Raw genomic sequence first — 16,522 nt, forward strand, 5'->3', positions numbered from 1 at the left:
AATATAATGGGTAATAGTAGGTGGTGGCCGTCCATAAAGGGCCTTAAAGGAGGTCATCCGCGTAGCGCTCTGGTAAGCTATTTTGTACCAATATTCTGCCCAAGGTAACAAAGTGACCCAGGTGTGAGGAGCATTGGCTGTAAAACATCGAAGTACATTTCCAAGCATTTGTTAAGGGCCTTTGTTTGACCATTGGTTTGGGGATGGTAAAGGGTGCTAATAGCGAGTTTAGTTCCCTACAATCGGTGCAGTTCTTGCTAGAAGGTACGCATAAAACGGGGATCTCTATCCGTGACAATGGCTGTAGGTACGTCATGAAGACAAATGATATTCGAGACAAATGCTACTGCAACAATTTCGCTAGTGAAATTGCCAGGAAGACCTGTGAAATGGTCGTATTTGGAAAGACGGTCAACAACAACCATGATGACTTATTTTCCTTTCGGCGGAGGTGAGATAGTGATGAAATCCACAGAAATACCATCAAAGACCAAGTTGGGAATTGGTAATAGTTGTAATAACCCGGCTGGAAGGAGAAACAAATCCTTCATTTGTTGGCAGATTTGGCACTCAGAAACAAAATGAAGAACATCTTTACGTATAATGCGCCAATAAAAGTTAGAAGACAATCGGTGGAATGTCCTTGTAACACCAGCATGGTCACTGATTGGTGATGAATGAAATTCCAATAGTAATTGGTGTCGTAGTGGTGAGTCAGATAGAACGACCAAACGACTACGGTAGAGAAGAAGATTATCTTTGTACTCGTAGCCAGCGAGTGATAGTGGGTCAGTTTGGAGGCGGTGACACAATTCCTGCAGTTTAGGATGAGAATGAGTGGCCAGCCGGATATTTTTCACTACAGAAAAAGTAGGACGGGAGATCGCGAAAAGTGAGGTTGATGGAACTCGTGATAGGACATCAGCAGCTAGGTTGGTTTTGCTGGAGCGATACTGGATTTCAAAATCATATCTTAAAAGCTTACCAAGCCACCTCTGTTGTTCCGGTGTCTGAATCACCTGATCAGTGAGACGTTTCAATGACAGCCTAATAAATATTAATGCCATTTTATGATAGCCTGTGTAATCGCAAACATCTCTCGTTGATAAGTAGAAGCAGCTTGCATTTGAGAATTAAGCTTCTAACTAAAGTAAGTGATCGAGTGATGGTTTTAAGATAAGACAACATTGATACCCACGCTGGATGCGTCAGTCTTAAGAACAAATGGTTTGGTGAAGTCTGGCAATTATAGAACTGGTGCGGATGCAAGCAATTTCTATAATTGATGAAAGGCAGTCTCTACTTGAGAGTTCCAATGAAATTTATCTTTCTTGAGTAAGTCAGAAAGAAGTCCAACAACGGTCACGTAATGGGGAATGAAACGACGGTAGTAGCTGGCGAGATCTAAGAAGCTACGAACTTCCTTAACGGTGTTTGGTTGTGGCCACTTGAAGATGACCTAAGTTTTATCAGGATTGACAGCTACTCCTTGGGTAGAGATGATGTGCCCTAAGTAACCAATGAATTATTGCCTATACATTTGGATTTCTTGGCCACGAGTTGATGGTTCTTAAGGCATTGAAGGACCTATTCAAAATGGTTTAGTTGAGCAGTCTAAGTAGAACTGTAAACTAATATATCGTTGAAGAAAACTAGCAAAAACACGAAGAAAAGGTAAGAAAATGATTTACTGATTCGTGATAAGTTTTAATATTTATGATTGATTGTACTTAGAAACTAACTATTATCACGATAAAGACAAGCGTACCTACCGAACAGTAGTATAGTTTATAGCAAGACTGAATGTCAAACCCACAGGAACTAAAAGTACTAGTAGTAACTTTCCTTTTATTATCTAGCCTAAAAATAAGGGGATTTATTTTATCTAAACTAATTAATTAAACTAAGAATGCACAGAAAGTAAATTGGGGAAAAAAATTTGGGAAAACTGATTGATTTAGACAATATCTAAGGAAGAATCCACCCAGACTTCACTTGCTATTCAACTCTAAACTAGATGATTTATTCACTTGACTTGATCCGTAGAAATCCCTAATTTATATTATTATCCCTCTCGAGACTAACAACGTCTAACCTTAGGTTGATTAATTGAAATCTCTTTCTAATTAAAACCCCTAGTGTTGCATTAACTCGATCTATGGATTCCCTTATTAGATTTGACTCTAATCTGGCAGATTTATGTCATCCTATCTCTAGGATTGCATGCAACTCCGCTTAATTATGAATGATCTACTCTTAGACAGGGACTTTTGCTCCTCTGAATAAGCACATCAATACTTGAATCAATATCTTGGAATATTAAAACAAGAGTTAAGAACATAATTAAGAACAAATCAAGTATTTATCATATAATTCAGAAAATATTAACAAGATCTGTCTTAGGTTTCATCCCCCTTAGGTATTTAGGAGATTTAGTTCATAATTGTAAAAGAAAACATCTCAGAAGAATAATATTGATAAAACATAAAGAAAACCCCAAAAATCCCTGAAGAAAATTGAAGGGAGATCTTCAGTCTTGAAGGAGAATCTGACTTCTGAGATGAATTAATCTTTCTTCGAGTAATTCCTTGCTTCCTACTCTGTGTGTCTTTTTAATCCTCCTCTAGGGTGTTTAAATAGGCTTTAGAATACTTCAAAACCCTCAAAATTGCCCTTTTTCTGAATAGAATTAGATTTGGGCTCAACAGGGACACGTCCGTATGCAAGTGCTTCAATCCGTGTTCAAGACTGTTAAATAGACACGGGGGTGTGGTCTACCTGTGTGAGGAAGTCTAGGCCGTGTTGATTTCCTATGTTGGCCTATTTTCTCCGTTTTTGGCCCGTTTCTCGTTCTTTTTACTTTTGTAACACCCTATCCATGTAAATCGCGGAATAGGTAAGGGCATTCTGGACTTATAACTCATGTCAGAACCGTAAAATTTTGAACTTTTTCTTGAAATAAAGATCATTCATTTAAATAAGTACTAAGCACAGCCAGGGATAAAATTTAAACTTCTCTAAGTAAACATTCAAAAGATGCCATTTTCGCATGGCTTATATACATTAACCAAAATATTCTTCCGCCACTAGTCTATTCTATACATGCCATAAAATAATTCAAAACATAACAGTAACAATCAGTGGATAGTGATAGTGTGACTAGTTGCTGACGATCCCCGAGCCTGTAGCTTCCAAATGAGATCTATAAAACAGAGGAAACAAAGTAAACGGAGTAAGCATTACAATGCTTAGTAAGTTTTAAGCAGTGTCAACAGATAATAATCAAATTATAACATAGTTGTTCGTATTTTTATTTCACTCTTCCTTCGGGCATACTATCCCTTTACCGAATATGCACATCTCATCATATATAATAGGCAGATAAACTTTCACATAAAAGTGAGCTCATGTGACATAGATATATTGTATAACTTCACATAACCTCTCACACTGATCCGATGTCACATAATCATAAGAATAGTCTCATAGATTGCTCACGTATGCATCACATAACTGCCTTATGATTTAGTTTAAATCAAGCTCACATATAAACTTGGAGTACATACCTGTTTAACCTTTCGCATTGAATATATTTATAAGCAATTCTTATTGCGAAGTCTTATAGCTTTAAACTTTACTCGGATTATCGGCGAGACCTTTAACTCAGATGAAATCTCCACACGAAGTCAGTCATCCGGTCTTTAATCCCGGGTTTACATCATAGAGTTTCATACATATTTATTCACATGTTACAACATTCACATCAACTATCAATTTGTAATTCATTTACCTCATCAAATATCTAATAAAACACACATTCCGCCGTTTGTCATTTGGCCACAATATATATATATATATATATATATACACACATCTCATACATATCTCACATTAGCCATTTGGCTTTACCACATATCCATCTCATACACATTTCGCATTAACCATTCGGCTTTCCCACATATATACACATCCACGTTCATCACATTGGCCATTCTGCCTTATCACATGTATGCATGTTCACATTTATCACATTGGCCATTCGGCCTTATCACATATATGCATGTTCATATTCTTCACATTGGCCATTCGGCCTTATCACACATATGCATGTTCACATTCATCACATTGGCCATTCGGCCTTATCACATATATGCATGTTCACATTCATCACATTGGCCATTCGGCCTTATCACATATATGCATGTTCATATTCATCACATTGGCCATTCGGCCTTATCACACATATACATGTTCACATTCATCACATTGGCCATTCGGTCTTATCACACAAATGCATGTTCACATTCATCACATTTTCCATTCGGCCTTAGCACACAAATGCATGTTCACATTCATCACATTTGCCATTCGGCCTTAGCTTATGTATACACATTCACATCCATCACATAAAATCCTAAATCAAAATATAAATTTTCATGTATTCACATCACAATTATCCAAATATACTTCACATACCACATATACTTTCACTTTGTCTTGGCTGAATCTAAATCTATCATTTTCCAATGAATAATTCAATTTCAAGCCATACTATCATTTCATATTCGAATACTTATAAACTTACAATTTCACAAATTTTAATATCAAAGATCCATCTAACACTCATATATCATTTTATAATATCACAATTTAGAATTCAAGTATGGGTTTAAACAATAGCTTATGATCAACTAAAACAAGTTTTATCCATGTTTACAACATAACCACAAATTCTCTACAAGCTGTTTTCCTGAGCAATAGTCGTTAAATTATTTGTAACTGGCGAAATTCCAAATTATGTGCCGCTAATTTTTCGTGAAAATAGACTCGTATATCCTCTATCCACAAAATTTTCAGAATTTTTAGTTTAGCCAATCAATACCAGATTTTTCTCAAAGTTTCCCCTATTTTACTGCTTGACTACTCTGACTACTCTCCATTAAGAATTTAATTTCTCATTGTACAGAATTCAAAATGTGTTTTCGTTTATTTTGTTTGAAATTAGACTCATTAAGGAGTCTAAGCGTAAAATTTTATCTTATAATCATTTTTGTACGATTTATAATGATTTTCGAATCTTGAACAGGGATTTGAGCCATTCGACTCGCCTCACACAACTTTGAAAATCTCATTATCGGCAACCCCTTTACTTACGATTTCTTGTATACGAAACTAGGCGTATCAAGCTTTAATTACATGGTTTATTCAGCCTTTATCTCAACTCCCACAATTTATGGTAATTTTTCCAAAACACGCTACTGCTGCTGTCCGTAGCAGATTTATACAATTTACTTTGTAAAGTTCTCATTCACATATTTAAAATATAATATCATATATGCCGTCATTTATAAAAGTCATTGACCTTAACGTATATACATAATTCATATTCATCCCGTTTTAAAACTTAAAATTTACAAAGGAATCAAACTCAATTGCTTAAGAACTTACCTCGGATGTTGTCGAACGATTTCAACGGCTATTCGATCACTTTTTCCTTTCCCTTATCCAACTTTGACCCCACTTGCTCTTGAGCTAAATAAGTATAGATAGAGATGTTTAATATTCGATCAATAGTGTTTACTTATTATTCACATTCGGTAATCAAATATCCATCTCATTTTAATATATTATCATTACCACAATTAGTCTTAAACCTACCGATTTCATAACTAATATATGTTCATACACAAATGTTACTTTCACCAAATGCTCTTGTAATTAAAGTAATAACTTATCAATCGACTATCAAAGCCAAATGTCATTATATTACTAGATATACATGCACCCACATACATAATCTCAATAATCATAATATAACATCATGTAATTATATTATTATTGTGGCTGAATATACTTGGTCATACATACCCAAAACAAAAATCAAATTCCAAATTTTTTTATTTCATTTGCTCACTAACCGAATTCACTTACCATGTTCACAAACACTCTTCAACGATTTCTTTTCTTTAGTCAAACACAAAATTTTCCATCTCAAAATTTATTTTCCTACTAATTTAACTTACTCCGAGGTTGAATGCTACTTTAGCATTAAGCTTATATTCTCTTCGTTATTAAGTAATTTTCATAGCTCAACTAGCATCCATTTTCGATTTAACACAAAAATTCATAACCGAATGTTGTTTATCTTAAGCTATCATTATATTATCAAAATTGAATTAATTAAACTCATATAAGCACTATCAAAACCAAAATCTATGTCTAGCATTACTCAAGGTCTATACTAAAAAAATCAATTACAAAGCCGAATTGTTCAAGTAACTCAACCATTTCACATTCATCTATTTCATGTACAAATACCAACACTTAAGTATTAACTAGTTAAACTTCAAATAACCACACAAAAAAAAACAACAATCTAACCCCTGAATTTCTACTATGGCCGAAAGCTTAAGACATTACCCAACTCAAAATTTTGTCATGGGTTAAGCAAGGAACTTAAGAACTAACTCAAAATATACTAAAATTTCAAGAATTAGCATGAACTACTCACCTTATTCTTGAGTTCAAGATCACCGAATGGTTGTTCTTTGCTTCCTTTAGAATCGGCTAGGAAGAAACATGGATGAAGACTTTGTTTCTTTCACCCATTTCCTTCCTTTAATTATTCTTTCTTTATTTTATTGCATTCACCCATGATAATATGGCATCTAGCTAATTAAAGTTAATAGAAAATTCATATTTGATTATATAATTTGTAGCATGGCCGGCCACTACCTATAGTTTGGCTAATTTGACATGCAAGTACAAGCACTTTCCAACATATATTAATAGGCCACTTTAGCATTTGCCTAGCACATTTCTAAATTTTCTCATACAAGTCCTATTTAATAATTTCGCATACAAATGATAAAATTAAAGTATGAAACTTCCACACATTCATATTCACATATAATAAGCATCGAATATGACTGTTAATTATTTTTATGACTCGGTTTCGTGGTCCCGAAACCACTTTTCGACTAGGGTCAAATTAGGGGTGTCACAACTTTCCTATGCTCACCTTAGTATAAGATATGAAATTAAAGGATCAGGAGTATCAAATTATACAAATCTAATGATAATTCATCCAAAAATGTGCTAAGCATAGGATAAAAATATGTATAAATTATGACTTATCAAATACCCCCACACTTAAACGTTTACTTGTCCTCAAGCAAAATCCTCAATTCACAATTAGGAACTCATTTTTCTCAACTTATAATTCCTATCAATAATATCTCAAAATAATCCATAAGTAATCATACATTGAAAATTCAACTAAAAGGACATTAAAGATTCAAACATTCCAAGTTGAGCATTTTATCAAGAAAAACATAGGTGTTTCCCCTCATCTAAGTAATCACCTTTGATTCAAAATATCACAGAGTTTAACATCCTCACTAAAGATTCACTCAAATCACTCGAAGTGTTTAAGGACGACAAATTTAGCACTCAATAGTCAATATGAAAAGTTATTACTATAGGCTTGCGTGAAAATAAATCTCCACCACTATTTATTAAGATGATACATCAATCAAAAGGTCTTTAAAGGGTTGTAACGTAGCTTTGGTTAGGGGGTGTGATCACAAGCTGGAAAAGAAGGTTAGAATTGAGATTGAATTGAAAAATTACCTAACTAGAAAAATTACTAAAACTGACAAATTACATTCCTAATTAGAAAACCTAGAACTGAGCTTTTCTTCATGGATAACATCGTTTTAACCCAAGCATTACATAATTTCGTAATATGCTAGGCGACAAATTTCAATTACATCAACTTTTTTTTAAGAACAAATCAAGTAACATAAAACTTTGCTAACTATCAAAGTAAAACATAGCTAAGCAATTTATTCAAATCAAATCTCGACAAAAATAGGGGTCAAATTAATTTAGGGGATTTCAATAATAATGGTTTATGGGTTAATATTGAGGGTATATCAAAGAATGGCTTGTTAGGCTCAAGGGGGTTCACTAAGGGTTAATTATAAAGGTAGGCTTTTTATGGAGTGAGTGGGTTAAACCTAAGTGCCTTTATCATTTCAACATATTAAATCAATGGTGTGGTCTTGACATGCATAATCGAAGGAAGTTCTAGAATAACAAATTAATATTAACTTACTCATAGCAATAATAAAAGTGAGCATGAAAGAAATAATATATGCTCTAAAGGCTCAAGATCTCACAAAAATTATAGCTTTTTGATGTTAACCCTATGAATTTCAATTCCAAGATAATACTTAAACTCGAGAAAATAACCTAAAATTTTCAAAACTCAAAAATCAACTTATCATGCTTGATTCTCTAATTAATTAAAGTTTAAAACATCAATGCATAAATACCTATGTTTTAATTCAAGACATACCCATAAAAATCATAAACTAATCAAAATTCATTCTAATAGTGATATGAGTGAGTCACATGAGAATAAGACAAAATTCAAGGATTTTTCTGATAGTGATATAAATACCCCTCACACTTAAAATGTACATTGTCCTCAATGTACAAGGATAAATGTACTGGAAAATATAGATATAAGATCATAAGATAGGGAGAGAAGTGAAACTTCCTGAATGTTAAATGGATTCCTTGAATTATAGTTATGGAAAGTAATTGGCTAAGGCAAGGAGGATGATACTCCGATAGTGGTAGAGGTTATCATGGTGGTCGAGAAGATATGGCAGTCGTGGAGGACCTTTTCCAGTGGAGTTGCAAATTCCTAAGTAATAGTGAGCTTTGGAGCTCTGTATAACTGCGATAAAATCAATAACTCTTTAGGAAATGTAGAGAAGCATGATCACTCATATAAAGATAGCCGAAAACACAAATTACTTAATATAATTTGTAAAACCTAAAGATGACATAAACTAGTCTGAAAGAGAAATAAAATTAAAAGTACTTTAAAAAGATGAATAAAGATAAAAATAATAAATAATAAATAAAAAGTCTTTAAAAATCGTCATCGCTAGATGGTTCGGGAGGTAGGGGTGGCGATGAGATGTGAAGGTGTTGACAAATCTGATGTAGAGTTGCATCAATGTGATCAAAGCTCTGAAAACATTGCTGCTCAAATCGAGTGAGACGCTCAGAGATGTCAGAGAGTGAAGCAGTCGCATGAACTGGATGGTGAATAGGTGGTGGCTGAGATGGTGGATCCTTGTGAGGTTGAGGGACTTCATCAGTAATGTCTTCTGGGTTCTCCTGCTCGGCTGACTGAACGAGACAATATTGAAGAGGGTCAAAGCCACATCGTCGCTCGATCATCCTCATATAGAGCATACTCGAGATGCCTTGTGGGAACATCTGACAGATGAGGGTGAGGGAGCATGATTGCGCTGCCGTGTTGAGAAGACCAAAGTACCGAGCCAAGCGAGTCACATAAGGGCCGATGGAAATGACCCCTTCCTATGTCGCTCTATCTGATGGCGAATGGCTAGGGCAACGAAATAAGCAAGGTTGAAGATGTGCCCATGCGCTATGCTCCATAAAAAATAGGCGTCGGTAGTGATGACGACACCTGTACTCTCTCACCTTTCTGTCAGGGTGTGGGCTAGGATGGCGTGTAAGTATCGCAGGGATGGGGCGAGAGCCAATGCTTTGGAGCAGCTAGAGTCATAAGTGGCCGAGGCAAGGACTAAAGTATTCTAGCACCTTAAAGGAGAATAGTGGATGTGGCGATGAAGAGTGTCGAGGTCGTTTTCATCCATGAACTCCTCCGTATGTAGCCCTAATGCAACACCGAACTCAAGGATGCTCAACTGGCCCACTAAACTGCCAAGACAGAACTGGACCGTTCCAAGATCATCAAAATTTTTCATAACGATTTAGAGGTGGAAGGTCGAGCAGAGTTCCAATGTGAGCTCAAGATATGTTGGCTCGACGATCTCGAAGAAGAGCCCTCATGGGTCAGTAGTCAGGAGGGCCCGGAATGCGTCAGCAAGGTGTATCTACTCTAGTGCGGCCCAATTGATACCTCGGCCCACTCTTAAAGGTCGGGCCTGTAGTATCTAAAATAGTTCCTCTTGGTTTTCTGGTGGAAATTGGAGGAATAGGTGTCAAATCTCCGAAGTAGGACCCGAGAAAGAGGCTGTTCCTTTTCATTTTTCGATGCGGAAATTGCAGTCTTTTTGCCTCGTGAGTTGGTCATAATGTGCCTGCGAAAACAATTCTAAAATTCAGTTGGAAGAATTAGCATAATAGGCAAATGAGTAAGGAAGAATATCCAAGTTAGACTCAATCAATCAATGAAATAAGTAGAATGTGAATGTCTACTAAATATAGATATATGTATATAAACAATGGTTAAGCAGAATATTATTAAGAGAAAATTATGACCTTAAAAATTAATGCAAAATAATGCTAATGTTAAAGCCTAAATGGAGCATAGATATGGAGTGATCAACCGAGTTCAACTAAGCAATAATAACAAGTAAAATACAAAATAGATAGTAATAAAAAACAATTTTTACTCATAAACATAAAAATAATTAAGTAAAAATAGAGATAAAAAGGGGAACCGGTGATGGGTGGTGGTAAGTTGGCTAGGGGCGACGGCGGTGGCCTGGAGGCGTGTTGACCACAGGCATGCGGGTGAGCTGTGCGGTGGTGGGTGGAAGGGGAAAAAGTAGGGGAAAGAAAGGGAAGAAGGGAAGGAGGGTAGGAAAGGAGAAAGAGAAAAAAATAGAAAAGAAAGAGAAGAGAAAAGAAGGGGAAAGTGAAAATATATAGGAAAGGTGGTATGGGAAGGAAGAAAAATGGAAGAAGGGAGAAGATTTGGGGTGCTTATGGGTGGCTGGTCGGTGGGGGGGAAGGAGTGTGCGGCGGCTAGGGTTAGATTTTTAGGGAAGGGGATGATGAATAGTAAGGGGTTTATATAGATATTAGGGCACACGGCCGTGGGGCACGCCCATGTGCCCTTATTTCAGCCATGTTTTTCGTGATTTTCAAATTTGGGCGTGTCTAAAATTTAGCCAACGCCCGTGTTCTTTGGACGTGTTGGTGCACACGGCCGTGGCGCACAGCCGTGTGCTACTTCGTTCGCTTCTCCCATGCCCGTGTATATATGCGCACGCTCGTGGTTATTTGACAGGTTCGGCCACGGGTAGTGGGTACGGGCTTGTCGTACACCCGTGTTGAATTGACAGGATTGGCCACAGCCACGTCGCACGGCCGTGGCAACGTATTGCATCCCGTGTTTGGTGAAAACTTTTGCTCTGTTTTCACACGGCCTAAGGCACGCCCGTGTGCCTGGCCGTACGGATTTTGAAAACTTGTGTTCAAGGACTCAATTAGTGATTTAGATGTTAAATACTAAAATTTAAATAAATTAACACTGTTAGTGCTCAGGTTGCCTCCTAAGAAGCACTTATTTATAGTCTAAGTTCTACTTACCTTAATTTCGCATGGTTATGGTGGTGCGAGGAGTTTACACTCCTCGTTCCTTCTAGCAGTTCTACCGAAATAAGGTTTTAGACAAGTATTATTTACCTTAAAAGTGCCGTATTTGGAATGAGTTACCTCGATTGTACCGTATGGGAAGATGTTACGTACCGTAAAAGGGATTTCTCTATTTGGTTCAGAAGTGGTAATACGAGGGTCTGCTGCATCTAATAGTACTTTGTCTCCAACCTTAAGTTGATTTGGTGAAACATCAAGTCTGTCATGGCGTGGTTTCGGTTTATCGTGTGTTCTCGGTTTCTGTGTCTGCCATTCATCTAGTTTTTCGATTTGTAGCCTTCGTTCTTCATAGATGGGTCATTTGTTGTTGCATAAACATGGCTCATTTATGATCTTCGAACGTGTTTCCTACAAAGAAGGTTTTACCACATGATCAGTATTAGTAGCATGATTTATACAACCACCCTCGACATTCGACATGTTACTCGAATTACGAGCTTGAAGAGTGATTGTTTCATCACCTATACAAAGTGTGAGTTCACCTGTACCAACATCAATAATGGTTCTAGCAGTTGCTAAAAAGGGTCTTCCTAAAATTAAAGGCACGTCACTGTCCTTTTCTATGTCTAGAACAAAAAAATCAATTGGGAATATAAATTTATCGATTTTTACAAGTACATCTTCAATGATACCCTTAGGAAATCTAATGGTATTATCTGCCAATTGAATGCTCATCCTAGTTTGTTTGGGTTTCCCAAGACCTAGTTGTTTAAACATTTTATAGGGCATGACATTAATACTAGCCCCCAAATCAGCCAAAGCATTATTAACGTTTAAACTACCAATTAAACAAGGAATCGTAAAACTCCTTGGATCTTTCAACTTGTTGGGTAGCTTATTCTGTAGAATGGCTGAGCACACTGCGTTCAACTCCATGTGCGACGCCTCATCCAACTTCCGCTTATTTGCTAAAAGCTCCTTTAAAAATTTAATTGTGTTTGGCATATTCGAAAGAGCTTCAATAAACGGTAAGTTAATATGTAATTTTTTTAGTAGTTTAAGGAATTTACCAAATTGTTCTTCCGTGTGGTCTTTACTTGTCGCATTGGGGTATGGTACTCGAGGTCTGTACTCTTTACTTATCGGTGTTTACTCACTATGGTCCACCTCATCCTTACATTTACTTACCATAATTCCTTGCCTCGGTCCTAGTTTACGTTTAACTAACCCTTGTTCATCTTGAACGTTAATCGCATTGAGTTGTTCCCTTGGGTTAGATTCAGTATTACTCAGAAAACTACCTTGTAGTCGTTCAAAAATTAATTTAGCCAGCTAGCCTATCTGAGTTTCAAGCCCTTGGATCGACGCTTGTTGATTCTTAAGTGCTGCCTCAGTATTCTGAAAACGAGTTTTTGACACCGAGATAAACTTTGTTAGCATCTCCTCAAGGTTCGGCTTCTTTTCCTGCTAGTAAGGTGGTTGTTGAAAACCCAGAGGATTTTATGGTCTTTGATTTCCTTGGCCACCCCACGAGAAATTGGGGTGGTTTCTCCAACTTGCATTATAAGTGTTACTATATGGGTTATTTTGAGGTCTAGAGTTGTTACCCATATAGTGAACTTGTTCCTCCTTGGTGCTAAGGTTAAAGGACTGATATTCTGTGTGTACTCCTCCTCCACTTGAATTACACCTCATCACTGGATGTACCTGCGTGGCACCAAGCAAACCATCAATCGTTTTATTCAAAAGTTCTACTTGGTTTGACAACATAGTAACCGAGTCAACGTTATAAACGTTTGCTACTTTGGTCGGCTTAGTCCTCATGACTTGCCACTGATAATTATTCAGTGACATCTCTTCAATAAATTCGTAAGCCTCTTCATGTGTTTTGTTGTTAATGGTTCCACCAGCAGCTGCATCAATCATTTGTCTTGTTGGAGGGTTCACACCATTGTAAAATGTTAGAAGCTGCAGCCATAGAGGTAACCCATGGTGAGGACACCTTTGTAGTAGGTCCTTATATCTTTCCCATGCATCGTAAAGTGTTTCTAAATCCATCTGCACAAAAGAAGATATATCATTCCTCAATTTAGCCATTTTAGCTGACAGAAGATATTTAAGTAAGAATTTTTCAGTCATTTGTTCCCAAGTAGTGATCGACCCTCGTAGTAACGAGTTCAACCACTGTTTAGCCTTTTTCCTCAGTGAAAAGGGAAACAACCGAAGGCGAATGGCATCATCAGAAATGCCATTAATCTTAAATGTGTTGCAGAGCTCCAGAAAATTTGCCAAATGAGTATTTGGGTCCTCGTCCTGCAAACCATCAGACTGAACAAACTGTTGTATCATTTGAATCGTGTTAGGTTTCAGTTCAAAAGTATTTGCAACAACAGCAGGCCTAACTATACTCGATTCAGTTCCTGTTAGCATAGGTTTAGAATAATCATACATAGTATATGGAGCAGGATTCTGATTTACTGGATCAGCAGCAATCGCAGGATGTAGCAGATTATTCTGATTATCAGCCATCTCCTCGTTTGTAGTATGGATATCGTTCTCTTGCCCTTCCTCTATGTATTGTAGGCTTCTCATTATTTCTCTTCAGTTTCTGTGAGCTGTACTTTCAATTTCACTATCAAAAAGTAAAGGTCGCGATGGGTTTCTTCTAGTCATAAACTATGAAAACCTGTCAGAAGAAAGCAAAAGAAAATTTTATTAATTAAAATAAAAACAAAATTAAATAAAAATAAAAATAATAATGGCTAAAGTAATAAAAATTAAGCGTTCCTAATATCTTAGTTCCCCGGCAACGATACCAAAAACTTAATTGACTGATTCGTGATAAGTTTTAATATTTATGATTGATCGTACTTTGAAACTAACTATTATCACGATAAAGGCAAGCGCACCTATCGAACAGTAGTATAGTTTATAGCAAGAGTCGAACCCACAGGAACTAAAAGTACTAGTAGTAACCTTCTTTTTATTATCTAGCTTAAAAATAAGGGGATTTGTTTTATCTAAACTAATTAATTAAACTAAGAATGTACAGAAAGTAAATTGGGGAAAAACTTTTGGGAAAACTGATTTATTTAGACAACACCCAAGGAAGAATCGACCCAGACTTCACTTGTTATTCGACTCTGAACTAGACAATTTATTCACTTGACTTGATTCGTAGAAATCCCTAATTTATATTATTAACCCTCTCGAGACTAACAATGTCTAACCCTAGGTTGATTAATTGAAATCTCTTTCTAATTAAAACCCCTAGTGTTGCATTAACTCGATCTATGGATTCCCTTATTAAATTTGACTCTAATCTGGTAGATTTATGACATCCTATCTATAGGATTGCATACAACTCCGCTTAATTATGAATGATCTACTCTTAAACAAGGACTTTTACTCCTTTGGATAAGCACATCAATACTTGAATTAATATCCTGGAATATTAAAATAAGAGTTAAGAACATAATTAAGAACAAATCAAGTATTTATCATATAATTCAGAAAATATTAACAAGATCTGTCTTAAGTTTCAACCCCTTAGGTATTTAGGGGATTTAGTTCATAATTGTAAAAGAAAACATCTCAGAAGAATAATATTGATAAAACATAAAGAAAAACCCAAAAACCCCTGAAGGAAAATAAAGGGAGATCTTCAATCTTGAAGGAGAATCCGGCTTCTGAGATGGATCAATCAGCTTTCTTCGAGTAATTCCTTACTTCCTACTATGCGTGTCTTTTTAATCCTCTTCTACGGTGTTTAAATAAGCTTTAGAATGCTTCAAAACCCTCAAAATTGCCCTTTTCCGAATAGAATTAGACTTGGGCTCGACAGGGACACGGCCATGTGCCATGGTCGTGTGCAAGTGCTTCAATCCGTATTCAAGACTGTTAAATAGACACGAGCGTGTGGTCTAGCCGTGTGAGGAAGTCCAGGCCATGTTGATTTCCCACGTTGGCCCATTTTCTCCATTTTTGGCTCGTTTCTCACTATTTTTACTTTCCTATGCTCACATAAGTATAAGATATGAAATTAAAGGATTAGGAGCATCAAATTCCATAAGTCTGATGATAATTCATCTGAAAATGTGCTAAGCATGGGATAAAAATATGTATAAATTACGACTTATCAGAAAACATCATTCGTTAATCGCTGGAATGTGAATGGTGCGCTGGTGAGGCTGAATGGAATTACTAGAAATTTGTAGTGGCTGTCATGAGTACAAAATATTTTTTTGTGTTCATCAACTGTTTTGATTCGGATCTAATGATAACTCGCTAACAAATCTAATTTGGAGAAATAGAAAGCCCCATGGAGTTCATCAAATAGTTCATCTACTGATGGAATAGGGAATCGATCTTTAATGGTGACAATGTTTAGTGCACGATAGTCAACATAAAAATGCCAAGTACCATCTTTTTTACTCACCAACAAAACGAGAGAGGAAAATGGACTTGTACTGGGTCGAATGATACCATCCTGTAACATCTCCTATACTAACTTTTCCATTTCTCGCTTCTGGAAATGAGGATATCGATAAGGGCAAACTTGGACTGGGCCTGTCTATGGAAGTAGATTAATAGTGTGATCATGAGAATGAACAAGTGGAAGACCCATAGGTTTTGTGAATACATCTAGAAACTGGTCAAGAGGGTCTCAAGATCATTCGGATATGGAAAGGGTAAAACAGTTGTAAGGGAAAGTAATTCCAGTCGAAAATACTCAGTAATGGGTTGTGTTTGGACCATGCATCGAAGGCAGTTGTATAAAACCTAATGAATAGTTGAAGACTTGTCGCCTTGCCAACAGATCATTTTGTTGTTGTATGTGAACTGAAATTGAGTAATGGCGTAGTTTGTGATAACTGGCTCGAGGGTTGCAAGCCATTCAATGCCAAAGACCATATCCCAACCCTTGAGGGGTAAAACATAAAAATCGACATGAATTTCTTGGCCTTGGATCACTAGTGGAATCTATTGACAAATACACGTACATTGCAATTTATCACCATTTCTAACGAGTACTTCAAATTGAGGAGTCGCTTTAATCAGTAAGTGCAAAAAAGTGGCCACCCGAGTCTGGACGAAATTGTGGGTGCTACCCCTATCTAAAGGTATT

At 36.5% G+C, this 16,522-nt stretch overlaps 1 non-coding gene across 1 annotated transcript; it reads left to right on the plus strand.

Annotated features, from left to right (window-relative positions):
- Nucleotides 1–13,378: 13,378 nt before the first annotated feature.
- LOC128284952 (small nucleolar RNA R71) lies at nt 13,379–13,485 on the plus strand. The gene has a single exon (XR_008275369.1). It is a non-coding gene; the product is annotated as a small nucleolar RNA R71 (small nucleolar RNA).
- Nucleotides 13,486–16,522: the final 3,037 nt, after the last annotated feature.

The sequence above is a fragment of the Gossypium arboreum genome, chromosome 11 (genome assembly GCF_025698485.1).
Source record: "Gossypium arboreum isolate Shixiya-1 chromosome 11, ASM2569848v2, whole genome shotgun sequence".
NCBI lineage: Eukaryota > Viridiplantae > Streptophyta > Magnoliopsida > Malvales > Malvaceae > Gossypium > Gossypium arboreum.